At 49.3% G+C, this 18,519-nt stretch overlaps 1 long non-coding RNA gene across 1 annotated transcript in view; it reads left to right on the forward strand.

Moving 5' to 3' along the window:
* The window catches only part of LOC126299295 (uncharacterized), a 31,831-nt gene extending 13,962 nt beyond the window's left edge, over positions 1-17,869 (forward strand). The window contains exons 2-3 of the long non-coding RNA XR_007552781.1: positions 3,940-4,095; positions 17,030-17,869. This is a non-coding gene — a long non-coding RNA (uncharacterized LOC126299295). The remainder of the gene's footprint in view (positions 1-3,939; positions 4,096-17,029) is intronic.
* Positions 17,870-18,519: the final 650 nt, after the last annotated feature.

The following is an 18,519-nucleotide window of genomic DNA, read 5'->3' on the forward strand; positions in this document are numbered from 1 at the left end:
TCGTGGTCTGATACAAACAGGTGCTGTAAAATTGTAGAGCAACTGGTTGCACCTACTGCCAGTCGCCAACCATGTCTGGCCACCACTAGCACAGTGGATGTCAGTTTGCTGCATCACTGCCAAAGCACTCATGCTATCTGCACACAGGGTCAGTGTCACGTGGCTCGTTCCGCTTGCTGGATGAGTGGGGCTGTCACACCTGCACGGTCACGTGCACTGGTGGTCACATGAGCGCTTGGGCTGTGAAGGGCGGGGGCAGGAGGTGGAAGTTGTGAAGACAGGTGGGTGTGAGTGCAGCAGTTAAGTTGGCCATTTCACTGCTGAAGCACACCACGATGTTCACTAAATCGGCTTGCGTGTCCTGACGCACAGGCAGTGGTATTCTCTCTGGCTGTGCTTTGTGCTTCAAAAGAGCTGGGAGACTTGTTGCCACTGTGGGAGGTGGGAGGGGGAGAGGGGCAATTGGGGTAAGGGGAAGTGGGTAAGGGGAACTGGTGGCTGGCTACTGCCAGCGAGAGGTCGAGGGAATCGAACACTCAATCTGCTTTCACGTTGGTCATGTCAGTGTCTGTATGATTCTGCACAACAAGCACAGTGCGGATAGCTGCAGGCAAGTGAGATGTCTAGTTGTGGAACAGGACTTTGTCCAGCAAGACATGGGGTTCAGCTAAGGCATGGAGGTGTCGCAGGAGCTGGGTGAGTCTCATGTCAGAACATTCCTACAATGAATACAAGGGCTGGGAGCACTGTGTTTTTGATGATGCTAAGCATGTGAGTAGGTGCTTTTTTAGTTTATTGTAGCTGCTGGATGGTGGGAGATCAGTGATAATGTTACAAGCTTCCACCGCAACCGTGGATCCGAACTGATCTATGGTAAGGGTGATCTTCGTAATTCCAGATCCAGTGAAGATCACTTTGGCGGAGACCAACCGTAGGTGCAGGTCATGGACATTAAATGCAGGGAGGTGGGTGGAAATTCTGTTTGGTGAACTGGTCAGTGATGGGGCCTGTGCAAGGAGCACAGCGGCACTCGTGAACTGAGCAGATTCTGCAAGGAACTGATTAAAGCCAGATGCCTCTGATTGCATGTTGGAAGGACTATTTTCATGGCTCTAATTAGAGGGAATGTTTTTGTCACAGATGAGGTTTGTACTTTGGGGCTGTATCCCTGTGTGTGCTGCAACTTGCTAATGAGTGTCATTGGACAGATGGGGAGAGGGGAAGACAAGGATTGCATGTTTGGAGTTTGCATGGACATTCTAACAGAGGGATGCGCTGTGTGGAAAACTTCAAGATTTGGGGTCACCAGTGTGGGTACACATACTCTGTTGTTAATGCTCACCAGGCAGCGCCCATTGATACTAAATTTAGAAGGGAAAGTAGACAGAAGTGCAATGCAATGGAACACGTAATTTAGAAAACTGCACAGGATTAGAATTTCTACCACATGATTATTTATTTATGCACAAACTACATGCTATTAACAACTACTTATAAAAATTGTTTAGCAGTCTGTTCACTACAGTTCAGATCCATGTTGGTAGAGTTCTTAGTTTCTCCAGTCACAGTACAAAATTAACTTTCATACAGATATTTAAATAATTGAAATGTTTTAACTTCTGACCTGCGTAGGATACAAGATACACAGTCTTGATCTGAGAGAGCACGACTGGCACCAGTGTACGTGGAGTGCGAAATCAAAACCCTGTGAGTCTGGAAAGATAGGAAGCATGGCCAACATGGTTGCTAAGTACAGGCAAGAATCAGTTAATAATTTGCAAGACAAAATTACATTGGCATGCATGGAATTTATGTTCCCTGTATCAGAAAGAGGGCCTTCAACAACAAATTGCTTGCATTAAAATAGGCAGCTGTTTATTTGAGCCATGCCAGCAGATACGCCATTGGTCCTGTTTGGTAAGTGAGGTGCCTACAACTCGTTTGCGAAGTGTGATGCAAGGCTGACTCACCAAAATATGTCAATGTACTATTTCCACTGGGTTGCAGCAATTAAAAGTCTTTGTAAAGTGCCTGAGTCATCATTAGAGAAGGATTGCATGTTCATTGAATTAGCAATCAACATCCAAGCATAGCCACTGTTACTATTACACAGTGCATGCACACACACACAAGAATCGCATTGTTTTCAACTAGGAAAAATCCAGCAGAAGTGTCCGTTTTCACATATGGTGGTGGGGAAAAGGCACTCCTGTCAGCAGTTGCCTCTCATGCATGGGCTCTTGGGGAAAGACCAGCTGCAACTGCATGGATAGAGTTGTCTGCTAGGGCAGTCTGTGTGGATCTCAAAATTTGTAATTAGAAGTGCCACATAAAGTATTAGCTGCTATAAACATGTGTAGCATTGTGCACTGGGTAATTAAAGCCACAGTAGATGTTTCAAGTGTCATTATTAAGAGTCTAGTGAAATAATTAAATAAACTGGGAGATAGTTGGTGTTCTGTTTAGTCAAACAGGAAATTATAAGGTAGCAGAAAGTACTGGAGTACCACCTGCCTTGAATGTAACAGTTCATGGCACACAGAAACAGAGAGGCAAAAGAAAACACTTTGTAGGTAAAACAGCAGAAGAAGATTTAAACCTGTGCCCAAAGCCAGAAGCAGAAACGGTGTGCCCTAAGAATTCAAACTCAGCTATCCCCAAAACATATTTTTGTAGGTTGAGAGTGACTCCTACTCTTTCCAGACCGGCAAAAATCTCCCTAAGATGCTTCTGATATTTGACCGTGTCTCAGGAGTACATAAAAAAATTGTCCAGGTGGGCAAAACAGTCCAGTGTACTGCAGAGGACATCATCTGACAAGGAAACCCTGGAGTCCAATGTCATAAGTTCAGTCCTTGGTAATGCACATTTAAGTGTTGTGTCAACAGTTTTAACAGGAAAAATATTAGCTGCTAATAACTCACCATGTGCATAAGGAGGGCGACAGAAAATGAGTGTCTGGTAGGTGCAGAGATCGACCTTCTGTGGGATGAGTCTGTTACACGTAACAAAGTGGACATCATTAACAATCAAAAAATATTCAAAGCAAACCATTAATTTGCACCATGAACACCGAATGAAAAATTACAGGCCACAGTGATCACAAAAGTTCACACCATCAAGTTCAAAGGTGAAGTCCTTGGAAGTTATAAACGTGGGAGGACTTGCAGCCAGGTACCCACTCTAAAAGAATGCATACAGACGTATATTGGTGTAATGAGGTGATGAGAACTGATGGAATGTGATGGCATGCAATGTGAAACAGTCTGTCATGGAGACTATCGTGAAACTGGCTATCCTTCAAGGCACAGCTTCAGATACCGCAATAATATGTTTTATAGGCATGGTAAAAACAAACATCCAGAGGCTGAATTTGTCCATTGGTTCCATGTGGCATGAATTGCAGTGTCATACACTTTTTAGGAGGGATAGTTTGCTCTAAGGGAGAATAATTTTTATATGCAGACCAGGAATCAAGCAAAAGCAAGTCATTTTGACCAGCTGTTTGCAAACCGTGCCAATGGCCTTGCTGCAGTGGTAACACTGGTTCCCATTAGATTACCAAAGTTAGGTGCTGTCAGGCATGGCACAATGATGTGATTATCAAACATGGCAGCAGACCTAGTGCAACTGACAGTCTGCCACTTTTATCATTATTTATTACCAAGTTATAATGATCTATTAGCCAAAACTAACTGACAAAGATTCCCCCCCCCCTCACCACCTCCATCACCAGTCCAAGAAATAGTTATCCCCTGGCCTTACTAACCATCTGTCAGACTTTTCACTCATGCTCTGTGCGCTGAAGTAACAGCATCATGAATCACCAGCAGCACATCTAGACAGAATAAAAGTATTAAGTGTTTTAACCCTTCAGTCGTTGCCCATGTTACTATTCTATCTGCTTTCGCAAATACTTATGATTTTTATTTTCAATAGTGCAGCACCTCCTGGTGCAGTTTTTGTCTGCACCACCACTACTCATCAAGCCATAGTGCATGGATGGACCACCTGATATTTCTGAGTAGGAGCTGCAATTATTTCCAAAGAGATCAACGAACACTGTCTCCAGACAGAATAAGGGAGAAAAAGACTGTAAGTATTATTAACCCATTCCTCCCTCTCTCATTTGTCATTAATATTATTATTACACTAGATTCTCACTAATCCGACCATTCCTGGCACATATGGATGCCGTATTAGCAGAAGTGCTGGATTATCAGTATCTGACATCTATTTTATACATTTATTTTGTTTTTTATTTATTTTGAAAACATATGAGATGTAGTCTACTGGACTTTATTAAACTGAAGGATACAATTTTAAAACATAGAGGATATACTTTATTAAATCCAAAAATACATTAAATTTCAATGAAAGCTTAGTCCTTGAGTGTATACTGTACATATTATAAAGTCAGATCACTCTCTATGAAACATGTCCCTAATTTTTAACTGTCACAATGATGATACGCGACAGTGGCATGCTTTATCATGCAACCGCTTTACAAGCATTACGTCGGTACTGCATGTATCTGGTTGTTGCATAATATACTCCAGGAAGACCTCGGCAGCTTCAGCACCAATTGTGTGAGAAATGTTCATGATCTCTCGTCCTGTGACCTCTTCATCACTTTCATAATTACTTTCTTACACGCTTTTGATTATTTCTTCATCTACTAAAGTTTGGTCCGTATCACAGTTTTGCTCATTCAACCACTTACTAACATCTTAATCATCAATTTCTTCTCCTCCCATGAGGTTGTGGAACATGTCTGTGTACAAAGTAATTGATGATTTCAAATTGACTGGCTCATCACTGCCACTCACTAGTCGATCCAACTCGGTGTCAATGAATGGCAACAATTTTCTCCAGCTCTTCATTATGGTAGTTCTCTCCTCTTTATCCCATGCTTCGGCTGCTTGAAAAACATCATCACATATGTTAATTGCTTTCCATGCCTTCAGCATAGTCTCAATAGTCATTTTCACTTTCTTTCAGCAAGGAGACAAGTAATGAATGTCAATAATGACATTTAATTGATTCCAATATTCCCTGGTCCATGGGCTTTATTGGGGCTGCCGCATTGGGTGGGAGAAAGAGTGCTTGTACATGTATACCGCCCCCTGCGGATTCGGGGATTAGAATAGGCCCGCGGTATTCCTGCCTGTCGTAAGAGGCGACTAAAAGGAGTCTCAAACTTTGACCTCCATCTCTCAAAATTTTCCGAAGAGTGAGCCGATTGGGGAAGGGTGCCTTACTTGGTGCATTGTGTCCATCTTGCGATAAGACCTTTCGCCAGCTTATACACCGTTGAACTGCAGTCCTGTCCGCTCTCCATCTCTTGGGCATGACTCTTTTTCTACGTGCAGATAACACCTTGCACTGTGCAGTGCCTCTTTCTGCACCGACGGCGACCATGGACCACATGTTACCTAACATCCAGCACGGTAGCCAGTCCGTTGTGGTGGGGCCGCCATGTACCCTGTTGGTTTTAGCCCCCTGACAACACAGGGATCGCTCTACTGATGCCTGCGCCGTTAACTCCCCACGTATGCCAACGAGTAGATGCCTATCCTCCTGGGGTATCGGGACTCCCGGCAACGGCCATCCTGCCAGGTGGCTATTGCCGTGGCTGGGTGGCACCCATGGGGAGGGCCCTTGGTCGGAGTAGGTGGCATCAGGGCAGATGACCCGCAATGAAGCATGGTACATCGTCTCTCCCTGGTGGCCAGCCACCAGCAGTCTCTAAGCGTTCTCGAGCTCAGTTTAACGCTCAGAAATAAGATCCGAAAACGTTCCCCTCCCTGGCCACACCGTGGGAGGAACGTAAGTCTCAGGATGGCCAATTTAGAACGCCAATTTAAAACGCCGAGTTGTACATTTCGTCCGGCGCGTTCATCGGGGTCCGAAGGAAAATCAGATTATTACCGGTGCCTTCATCTTGGCCTTCAAAGGGGATACATTACCGGAAAAAAGTCAAGGTGATGGTCTACCGATGTGACGTTAAGCCCTATATCCCTCCCCCGATGCGGTGCTTTAAGTGCTGGAAGTTCGGCCATATGTCTTCTCGCTGCACTTCCAGCCTCACATGTCGAGATTGCGGACGCCCATCACATCCCAATACTCCATGTGCCCCGCCTCCCATCTGTGTCAACTGCGGGGAGCACCATTCACCTTGCTTGCCAGACTGCCGAATTTTCCAGAAAGAGCGTAAAATCATGGAATACAAGACCCTGGACCGACTAACCTATACTGAGGCCAAGAGGAAATACGACCGACTCCATCCTGTGAGAATGACATCTTCCTACGCTGCTGTTACAACACCTGTGCTAGCCCCGTCTGTTTCTCCAATTGTGGCCGGATCGACGAATGGTACAACTCCTCCTGCCCCCTCGCCAGTGGGGGGCTCTACCCACTGGGTTGCTCCCGCGCCACCTACCTCAGGAGCAACACCATCCCACCCATCGGGGACGTCCGTCCCCACTTCTAAGCCAGAGAAGTGTCCAACTTCTTCGGCTTCTCACGCTCGCAAGGGGTCCCTTGGGTCCCTCCCTTCCCAGGTTTCCGCCAGCGAGAAGCCTGACGACCGACAATGGCGTAAGTGCCCGCAATCAGCTGGTCGTAGGGCTTCACGATCCTCCTCCGTCCCGGAGACTGAATCGGTGAAGCCCTCCCAGCCGGTGCGACCCAAGGAACGGCGTGAGAAACCCAAGAAGAGCTCTCAGCCCAAGGAACTCGTGGTGGCAGCCATCCCACCGCAACCTTCCAGCTCTGCGTCTGAGGATTCGGTGGAGATTCTGGCGTCCACTGAGGACCTCGATCTCACCGGTCCATCAGACGCCATGGAAAGCACTATCACAGGTGCTAAATCGAAGGCAGCAGGTGACCCAGCGGCGTAATCTCCCTTCCCAGTCCCGTCAAGCCTTTCTCAGCCATGGACAACACCATCCTCCAGTGGAACTGCAGCGGTTTCTTCCACCATCTAGCTGAGCTCCGCCAACTTATCAGCCTTCACCCTTTCCTCTGCATTGCTCTGCAGGAAACTTGGTTTCCGGCAATGCGAACCCCCGCCCTCCGTGGCTATCGGGGTTATTATAAGAACCGGGCAGCTTATGAAAGGGTGTCTATTGGCGTCTGCATCTATGTCCTGAACTCTCTTCACAGCGAGTCTGTACCTCTCCACACGCCTTTAGAGGCTGTCGCTGTTCGGGTGTGGACGCCACAGGCTGTTACCGTCTGCAGTCTTTACCTTCCACCGGATGGTGATGTCGCGCAGCATGTCCTGGCTGCCCTGATAACCCAATTGCCTCCACCTTTCCTGTTACTGGGCGACTTTAACGCCCATAACCATCTGTGGGGTGGGTCAGTGGCAACAGGTCGAGGCGCCATCGTTGAGCATTTATTGGCGCAGCTCTATCTCTCGATCTTAAATGATGGTGCCTTCACACACTTCAATGTGGCGCATGGCACATACTCCGCCATTGACCTTTCCATCTGTAGCCCTAGCCTCTTGCCGTCTGTCCAATGGAGAGTGCATGACGACCTGTGTGGTAGTGACCACTTTCCAATCTTTCTGCCCCCCTGTGGGTTCGGGGGTAAGAATAGGCCCACGGTATTCCTGCCTCTCGTAAGAGGCGACTAAAAGGAGTCTCAAACGTTTTGGCCTTGTGAGATGGTCCCCTAACGGGTTTGACCTCCATCCTTCTAAATTTTCCGAAGAGCGAGCCGATTGGGGAAGGGCACCTTACAAGGAGCGATGTGTCCATCATGCATTACCATCTCTAGCCAGGTTTGTCGTCATCGCTTAGCAGTCCCGCTCACCTACCATCTCTTGGGCGTGGATTTGTTCTTGGGTGCAGTTTATTGCAGTCTGCTATGCTGTGTCGCTTTATGCGCCAATGACGATATTGGACTACATCACCTGAAATCCAGCTCGGTAGCCAGTCCGTTGTGGTGGGGCCGCCATGTACCCTGTTGGTTGTAGCCCCCTGACTACACAGGGATCGCTCTGATGATGCCAGCGCCGTTAACTCCCCACGTATGCCAAGGAGTAGATGCCTATCTCCTTGGGGCATTGGGACTCCCGGCAATGGCCATCCTGCCAGGTGGTCGTTGCTGAGGCTGGGTGGCACCCGTGGGGAGGGCCCTTGGTCGGAGTAGTTGGCATCAGGGCGGATGACCCGCAATGAAGCGTGGTACATCATCTCTTGCTGGCGGTCAGCCTCCAGCAGTCTCTAAGCGTTCCAGGGCTCAATACAACGCAACTACATATGACCCCAAATCGTTCCCCTCCCTGGCTACACCATGGGAGGAACGAAAGACTAAGGATGCCAGCGAACCATACTCGCCCCGCTACCTGGTGTGTACGAGAGCTGATGGTGAATCCTTTACATCCATGAAGCCTCAGTTCTTCGTCGAGCACTTAGAGGACAAGTTCGGGGAGGTGGAGGGCTTGTCCAAAATGCGCTCGGGCTCGGTTTTGATCAAATCGGCGTCCTCCGCCCAGTCCCACCGGTTACTCGATTGTAACAAGCTGGGGGATGTTCCGGTTACAATCACTCCCCATAAGAGTCTTAATATGGTCCAGGGCATAATATTCCATCGGGACCTTCTATTGCAGTCCGATGACGAGCTTCGCGCCAATTTAGAGCGGCGAGGTGTTCACTTCGTCTGGCGCGTACATCGTTGTCCAAGAGATAAGCAGGTTGCCACCGGTGCCTTCATCTTGGCCTTCGAGGGTGATACCTTACCTGAGAAGGTCAAGGTGATGGTCTATCGTTGTGACGTCAAGCCATATATCCCTCCCCCGATGCGGTGCTTTAAGTGCTGGAAGTTCGGGCATATGTCTTCCCGCTGTACTTCCAGCCTCACATGTCGAGATTGTGGTCGCCCATCACATCCCAATACTCCATGTGCTCCGCCTCCCATCTGTGTAAACTGCGGAGAGCACCACTCGCCTTGCTCGCCGGACTGCAGGATCTTCCAGAAAGAGCGCAAAATCATGGAGTATAAGACCCTGGACCGCCTGACATACACTGAGGCCAGGCAGAAGTTCGAACGCCTCCATCCTGTTCGAATGACTGCCTCTTACGCCGCGGCTACTACTGTTATGGCCCCATTAGCTCTCCCTCAGACTGCCACCTCTCAGAGCCGGAATGCTACGCCTGCCCCCTTGATGGTGGGGGGCACTTCACTCCCTGCTGCTCCTGCACTACCTGCCTCAGGAGCAGCAACCCCCCAACCATCGGGGACATCAGTCCCCACTTCTAAGCTGGGGAAGCCTCAAACTTCCCCGGCTCGAATAGCACGGAAAGGGTCCCTTGGGTCCCTTCCTTCCCAGGTTTCCGCCTCTGGGAAGGGTGACGTCAGCCAATGGAAGAAAAGCAGACCAGCGGCTGGTCGCAGGGCTTCCCGCTCCTCCTCCGTCCCGGAGACGGACTCGCTGGAGCCCTCCCAGCCAATGAAACCCAAGGACCAGAGAGACAAGACGAAGAAGAAGACTTCTAAGGCCAAGGACCACGCGGTGGCGTCCACCCCACTGCTCCCTACAGGCTCTGCGTCCGGGGATAAGGTGGAGATCCGGGCGTGCGCTGAGGACCTGGATCTCGCCGGACCCTCAGACACCATGGAAGCAGATTGTACTGGTCCTCCATCGGTGGCAGCAGGTGACCTAGTGGCGTGATCTGCCTCCTCGGCCCCTTCACGCCTTTTTCGGACATGGACAAAGTGATACTCCAGTGGAACTGCAGCGCTTTTTTCCACCACCTTGCTGAGCTTCGCCAACTCATCAGCAGTCACCCTTTCCTCTGCATTGCCCTACAGGAAACTTGGTTTCCGGCAATGCGGACCCCTGCCCTACATGGGTATCGGGGTTATTACAAGAACCGGGCAGCTTATGAGAGGGTATCTGGTGGAGTCTGCGTCTACATCCTTAACTCTGTGTACAGCGAATGTGTACCTCTTCACACACCTTTAGAGGCTGTCGCTGTAAGGATGTGGACGCCTCAGCCTATTACTGTCTGCAGTTTGTATCTTCCGCCAGATGGTGATGTCTCGCGTCATGTGTTGGCTGCATTGATAGCACAACTGCCTCCTCCTTTTGTGTTACTGGGCGACTTTAACGCCCATAACCCCCTGTGGGGTAGCGCCGAGATTACTGGCCGGGGTAGAGATGTCGAGACTCTTCTCTCGCAGCTTGACCTCTGCCTCTTAAACACGGGAGAGCCGACACATTTCAGTGTAGTCCATGGTACATTTTCGGCCATCGACCTTTCTATCTGCAGCCCCGGACTTTCACCATCCATCCACTGGAGTGTCCATGACGACTTATGTGGTAGTGACCATTTCCCCATCTTTCTGTCACTACCACAGCGTCACTCTTCTGAACGCCCCTCCAGATGGGCTGTGAATAAGGCTGATTGGGGCTTGTTCTCCTCTCTCGCCACTATCGCACCTCCTTCCCCTGACACCATTGATGCGGTGGTTCAGTCGGTCACCACCGGCATCGTTTCTGCGGCGGCATCTGCGATTCCCTGTTCATCCGGGTCCCCTCGGCGGAGGACTGTGCCTTGGTGGGCGCCCGAGATCGCAGAGGCGATTAGAGATCGCTGGCGGGCTCTTCAACGCCATAAGCGGCACCCGTCCTTGGAGAACCTCATCGTTTTTAAACAGCTCCGTGCCCGTGGCCGACGCCTTATTCGCCAACGGAAGCAGGAGTGCTGGGAACGGTATGTTTCCACCATTGGCGTCCGTACCTCTGCATCGCACGTTTGGGCTAAGATTAGGCGACTGGTATTTGATGCCCGGTTGACTTGGCTGCCTCATATTAGGCAGCTTAAACAAACATGCTGGCGGCATTTAAACGCTCTCCGTTGCCTTAGCCACACCGGATGGGGTGCCAATCGGTCCACCCTTCTCCGGCTGTATCAAGCACTGATCCAGTCCCGCCTTGATTATGGGTGTGTGGCTTATGGTTCGGCATCGCCATCAGCGTTGCAATTGCTGGATCCCATCCATCACTGCGGGATCCGACTCGCCACAGGAGCATTTCGGACAAGCCCTGTTGACAGCTTACTTGTGGAGGCTGGTGTTCCTCCATTGCGGATCCGGCGCGACCAACTTCTGGCCGCTTATGCTGCCCACGTTTGTAGCTTGCCAGGGCATCCCAACTACCGTCTCCTGTTCCCGCACTCGATCGTCCATCTTCCAGACAGGCGGCCCCGGTCAGGGTGTACGATCGCGGTTCGCATCCGGGCTCTACTGTATGGGATTGAGTTTTTTCCTCTCCCGCCTGTTTTCCGGGCCAATCTCCGTCTGCCCCCTTGGTGTGTGCGCCGACCATGCATTCGGCTGGATTTGGCACAGGGTCCGAAAGACTCGGTCCCTCCTCCGTCCCTCCGCCGCCGCTTTGTTTCTCTCCTTGCCGAGTTTCCCGGATCTGGCGTGGCCTATACCGATGGTTCGATGGTCTCTGGTCGCACTGGTTACGCTCTTACTCTAGAGGATCATTGTGAGCAACGGTCGCTGGCACCCGGGAATAGTGTCTACATTGCCGAGTTGGTTGCCATCTATCGCGCCCTAGAGTACATCCGCTCCCGCTCAGGTGAGTCCTTTGTCATCTGTAGTGACTCCCTGAGTGGTTTACGAGCTCTTGACCAGTGCTTTCCTCGTTCCCGTCTGGTGATGGCCATCCACGAGTCACTCCATGCTCTTGCCCGTTGCGGCCGCTCCGTGGTCTTTGTTTGGACCCCAGGTCATGTCGGCATCCCGGGCAGTGAGCGGGTTGATACGCTGGCTAAACAGGCAGTGAGTTCACCGTCTCTGGAACTCGGCCTTATGGAGTGTGATCTCCTGTCGCTATTGCGCCAGAAAGTGCTTGGTGCCTGGGGTGACGAGTGGCGCACCCTGCCCACGCCCAACAAACTTCGGGCGGTGAAGGAGACGACCGGTGTGTGGCGCTCCTCCATGCGGGCCTCTCGGAAGGACTCTGTCGTCCTCTGCCGGCTGCGCATTGGCCACACGTGGCTGTCGCATGGCCATTTGTTGCGCCGGGAGGACCCACCGCTATGTCGCTGCGGGGCAGCTCTGACGTTGGTCCACATTTTGGTGGACTGCCCGCTTTGACAGGACTCAGGCAGACATTTACGCTGCCTGATACCCTCCCTGCCCTTTTATGTGATGACGTTGCTATGGCGGACTTCGTGTTAAGTTTTATTCGCGCAGGGGGTTTTTATCATATGATTTGAGTGTTTGTCCTTTTATTTCCTGTATTGACTTGGGCCTTTGGCCTGTGGTTTTAAACTGTGGGTTTCAATGTCATTTGGTGGTCGGCTTTTCCTTATTTTCATGGTCGGCCAACCACCTTCACACTCGGTGTGATTTTAGTTCCGTTTGTCTGGTCTTTGTCTGTCTTTCTTGTATTGTGTCGTCCCTTGTCTCAGTTCTCCGTTTTTAACGACTGACAGTTTTTATTTCGTGTGATTTTATCATGGAACAAGGGACCGATAACCTTAGCAGTCTGGTCCCTTCAATCCCACACCCAACCAACCAATCTCTCTGTCACTGCCACAGCGTCAGTCTTCTGGGTGCCCTAGCAGATGGGCTTTGAATCAGGCAGACTGGGACTTGTTCTCCTCCACTGCCGCTATTGAGCCTCTCTCTGACGACGTCATTGATGCAGTGGTTCAATCGGTCACCACCGGCATCGTTACTGCCGCCAAATCTGCCATTCCCCATTCTTCTGGGTCCCCTCGGCGGCGGACTGTTTCTTGGTGGTCGCCTGAGATCGCTGAAGCGATTAAAGCTCGCCGGCGGGCGCTCCAGCGTCACAAGCGACATCCCTCAATCGACCACCTTATCGCATTCAAACGGCTGCGTGCGCGAGCCCGCTGCATTATCCGCCAATGCAAAGCAGGAGTGCTGGGAGCGGTATGTGTCCACCATTGGCCTCCATGTCACCCCATCGCAGGTCTGGGCCAAGATTCGCGCCTCTATGGCTATCGGACCCCTGTCAGTGTCCCTGCGCTCTCACTGAATGGAGCAGTTTGTACTGACTCCGACGTCATTGCAAACCGCTTGGCAGAGCACTTTGCTATGACTTCCGCTTCTGCGAACTACCCCTTGGGCTTCCGCTCCATTAACGAGCGGATAGAACGTCGGAGTCTTTCTTTTCGCACTCACCATCCTGAATTGTACAATGTTCCATTCAGTGAGTGGGAATTTCGAAGTGCCCTAGCCGCATGTCCTGATACCGCTCTTGGGCCAGATAGCATCCACTCTCAGATGCTGAAACACCTTTCAGTGGACTGCCAGCGACGCCTCCTCGATCTTTACAACCGCATTTGGGTCGAGGGTGAGTTTCCATAGCAATGGCGGGAAAGTCTTGTTGTCCCCATTCTGAAACCGGGGAAGAACCCTTTGGAGGTGGACAGCTACCGTCCCATTAGCCTCACCAACTTTATTTGCAATTTGCTTGAACGGATGGTGAGCCGGCGCTTGAATTGGGTACTGGAGTCTCGGGGCCTTCTGGCTCCGTCTCAGGGTGGGTTCCGTAAAGGCCAATCCGCCGCCGACAATCTGGTGAGCCTGGAGTCGGCCATCCGTACTGCCTTTGCCCGCCGTCAGCATCTGGTCGCTGTCTTTTTCGACATGCAGAAGGTGTATGATACGACATGGCGTCATCACATCCTTTCCACGCTTCATGGATGGGGCCTTCGGGGCCCTCTGCCGATCTATATCTGCAATTTTCTGTCGTATCGTACCTTCCGCGTGCACGTCGTGGCCTCGTATAGTTCCTCCCAAGTCCAGGAGAACGGTGTGCCACAGGGTTCTGTTCTAAGTGTCTGTCTGTTTTTAATAGCCATTAACGGGCTCGCTGCGGCTGTGGGACATTCTGTCTCCGCTTCGCTGTATGCTGACGACTTCTGCCTTTACTACAGCTCTATTGGCATTGCAGCTGCTGAACGTCAGCTACAGGGCGCAATCCGCAAGGCACAGTCTTGGGCTGTAGCGCATGGTTTTCAGTTTTCGGCAGCCAAGACCTGCGTTATGCATTTCTGCCGGCAACGTACTATTCACCCGGAGCCGCGGCTTTATCTTGACGGCGAGCTTCTTTCAGTGGTGGAATCACATAGGTTTTTGGGGGTGGTTTTTGATGCCCGGTTGACTTGGCTGCCTCATATTCGGCAGCTTAAACAGGCGTGTTGGCGGCATCTAAATGCTCTGCGATGCCTGAGCCACACCAGGTGGGGCGCCGACCGATCTATTCTCTTACGACTTTACCAGGCGTTGATCCAGTCCCGTCTGGACTATGGTAGTCTGGCTTATGGCTCAGCATCCCCATCTGTGTTGCGGCTGCTGGACCCAATCCTCCACAGCGGGATACGCCTTGCCACTGGTGCCTTCCGGACCAGCCCTGTGGACAGCGTACTTGTGGAGGCAGGTGTCCCTCCACTGCGGTTACGACGCCAACAATTACTGGCTGCTTATTCTACCCATGTTTTTAGCTCGCCCGGGCATCCAAATTATCGTGTCCTGTTCCCGCAGTCAGTCGTCCGTCTTCCAGAACGTCGGCCCGGTCGGGTTGTCCGATCGCCGTACGCGTCAAACAGCTTCTCTACGGGCTTGGGTGTTTCCCTGTACCACCTCCTTTCCGGCCCCCTCTGCATACACCCCCTTGGTGTGTGCCTCGCCCTTGCCTTCGGCTCGACTTGGCACAGGGCCCGAAGGACTCAGTCCCTCCGGTGGCCATCTGACGGCGCTTTTACTCCATCCTGACCACGTATCAGGGCTCTGGCGTTGTATATACCGACGGTTCGATGGTTGCTGGTCGTGTCGGTTATGTACTAACTCTAGGGGACCATTCCGAACAACGCTCCTTGCCAGATGGCTGCAGTGTTTACACTGATGAGCTGGTCGCCATCTTTCGTGCCCTAGAGTATATCTGCTCCTGCTCAGGTGAGTCCTTCGTTATCTGTAGCGATTCCCTGGGCGGTTTACGAGCTCTCGACCAGTGTTTCCCTCGTTCTCGTCTGGTGATGACTATCCAGGAGTCCCTGCATACTCTTGCCCGTTGCGGCAGATCTGTGGTCTTCGTTTGGACCCCGGGCCATGTTGTGATACCCGGAAATGAAGCTGTTGACCGCCTGGCGAAAGAGGCCACTAGTGCACCATCTCTGGAGATTGGCCTCCCGGCGACTGATTTGCAGGCACTATTACGCCACAAAGTTTTCGATTTATGGGACACTGATTGGCGCAACCTGCCCGTGCCAAACAAACTCCGCCGTATCAAGGAGACGACTACTGTGTGGCGGTCATCCATGCGAGCCAACCGCAGGGAATCAGTCATCCTTTGTCGGCTCCTCATTGGCCACACCCGACTCACGCACAGTTATTTACTGTGTCGTGAGGATCCCCCGCTTTGTCGTTGTGGGGCGTCCTTGACGGTGGTCCATATTCTGTTGGAGTGCGCACTTTTAACTGTGCTCAGGCAGACTTTTGCGCTGCCTGATACGCTCTCTGCGCTTTTATCTGACGACTCTTCCATAGCGGACATAGTTCTGCGTTTTATTCGGGCAGGGGGATTTTATCGCTTAATGTAAGTGTGTGTTTTTGTGTTGATTCTGGCCTATGGCCTACGATTTGTCTGTTTTTTTTTTTTTTTTTTTTTTTTTTTTTTTTTTTTTTTTTCCGGTGGTTGGCTTTTCCCTTTTTGTTTGTATGGTCGGCCAACAACCGTCACACTGTGTGATTTTAGTTCATCTTGTCTGGTCTTTGTCTACGTTTCTCTTGTTCTGTGTCGTCTGTCTTATCGTCTGTTACTCGTTTTTATTCTCTGTGGGTGTTTTTAGTATTCGGAAAAAGGGACCGATGACCGTGGCAGTCTGGTCCCTTTAACCCCCACAAACCAACCAACATGTATACCATCAGACTTTGGAGAAACAAATGAAGGATGACTAGGAGCATCGTCAATTATAAGGACAACTTTCAGTGGAAGTTTTTTCTTATTTAGCTCTTTTCTCACTGCTGGTACAAACATTTTATAAAACTAAGAAGATAATATTTGTCTGTCCATCCACACTCTCTTCTGAGCGCAATACTGCACAGGTAATGTTCAGTATGTTGAAAACAATGTGGATGTTGGGATTTTCCAATCACCATAAGCAATAGTTTATGACTTCCATTTGCATTACAACATGCCATTAATGTTACATGCTGTTTCTGTTACTTGTAACCACGAGCTTCCTTCTCGTTCTTGGCAGCTAATGTTTTTGAAGGAATCATTTTGTAAAAGAGTTCTCTTTCGTCAGTATTATACAAGGCATCACCAGTTAAATATTCTTTCTCTGTTATCTTCCATATCTTGCTTACAAACTCATCAGCATCCTTATCATTAGCTAAGCGCCTTTCCCCGGTGACTGTCAGCTGCCGAATGCCATGTCGTTTTTTCCAGTTTGATAGCCAACCTTAGCTTGCTGCAAACAAGCTACTACTGTCAAGTTGTTTGTTAAATGCAGCTGCTTTTTCCTTTGTAATCAGGCCACTGACTAGGATTCCCTTACTGTGTTGTTGTATGAACCATCTATAAACAGCTACATCCAGTTCTTCATTCTCACTCTTTCACATAACCTTCCATTTTCCCAAATCACTATCCATTTGTGTTGAGTACTGTTGAATAACATCTTCTTTCTTTTTGATGTCATAAATAGTTGCTCGTCCAACACTGAACTCAGCAGTAATGGCTTTCTGCAAAGAACCTCGATTTAACTTAGCTAAAATTTTGAGTTTCTGCTTAGGTCTAGCGTAACATGTTTTCTTTTAGAATATGTGATTCCAAACTGTAAAGAAAGCTACAATTCAAATACAGTGTATAAATCTTTAACGGAGCAGTGTTGCACACAATAATTCATTGTGCACGTGTTTTTGGATGTGCACTGCATTACAGAGAGGCCAGACTATTGAGGGCCGGATTAGCGAGAGTCTAGTGTACATGCATTTTTGCAAATACTTAAGAGTTCCTTTTCAACAGCACAATGCTCCTGATGCATTGGATTTGAATTCAACAGTAATTGGTATACCACAGCAGAACGTGAAATTCTTCAAGTTTCCACTAACTTCAACTGTGAAGTCACATCGCATAGATGGACTACCAAATAATCAGAGCAGGACACAAAACCATTTGCTGCAGCAGTACCATCTTTCACTGATCCACTGCTATATGGTCCCAGTGTGCTGTTGTTCACCGGGATACATAATTTGACTGGCAGTGGATCGAAATATGTAAATATAGGTATAGAAGTATAGAGTGATTGTGAGGTGATAATTATCAAGAGTATCAAACATGGTGCTAAAGTGGAGTTTACAGAGACTGTGTGGGATGCATTATTTGGAAAGTTGGAGTACATTGATTCTCAGATGATGACCAAGTATGACTTGCCTCACACTCTAATCAACATCCACCCCTTTGGTATTTACGTATCCATTATTGAAATGTATGGACGCAACACTCAAGGTAACATTTTGGTTGTTATGAACTTGCATGGTCTATTTGCATACCAGATTGTGACAGACAGCTGAGTCATTAATGATCATATGTCAATGCTGTATTCAGTGACTTTGGAATTTACCTTTGTGAGCACAGTGAATAGGTGGATGACTTAGAACAGTGTATATATTCATGTGTTCCTGCATTGCCAAGGTCAGCTACTATCACATTCAGAAGTACTGAGTCCATTCAAACCAAATTTACAGGTGAAATAACTAACTGTTTGGTCACTCTCATCAGTTTTGATATGTTGCAGTGTGAATCAAAGCATGTAAGAAATCGTTATTTAGGCAGTACTGCAGTTTGGATGCTGTAGAAAAAAAAGTGACATTTTTTGACAATTGTGAATAATTGTGTATGAAAATAAATAATATTTCCTTACAAAATTGTTTAATCTTTTCCCATCCCATCCTGTCATTTAATGTGCTTTAATAATTTATAAAGATGTGAAGCCATTGTAGCTCAGTGAGTAAGACAACTTAAGAAGAAATCAGTACAACCCACCCCACATCAACTACAGTGTTTGTGCATTGGTACAATCCAGCTTAAATTGACTACAGTGACTGCATGCTTTATTGGTAAGGATTTTAAAACTCAAACATCTTGCAGTTATCATTCTCTTTTAGCAGTGACTTAATGGATGGGATGGGTATAAATGCATCTGTACTTTTTAAAAAGTATCATGTCACCTTCATTGCCACACCACACCCACCCTTACTGCCACCACAATCGGCCATCAAGTGATGAGTGTAGTCTAGGTAATTTGCAGTGCATTTTAAGAAGGGTTAATTGTTCATAAAAATGGTTCAAATGGCTCTGAGCACTATGGGACTTAACTGCTGTGGTCGTCAGTCCCCTAGAACTTAGAACTACTTAAACCTAACTAACCTAAAGACATCACACACATCCATGCCCGAGGCAGGATTCGAACCTGCGACCGTAATGGTCACGCGGTTCCAGACCGTAGCGCCTAG

This window comes from Schistocerca gregaria, chromosome 1 (assembly GCF_023897955.1).
Source record: "Schistocerca gregaria isolate iqSchGreg1 chromosome 1, iqSchGreg1.2, whole genome shotgun sequence".
Lineage (NCBI taxonomy): Eukaryota > Metazoa > Arthropoda > Insecta > Orthoptera > Acrididae > Schistocerca > Schistocerca gregaria.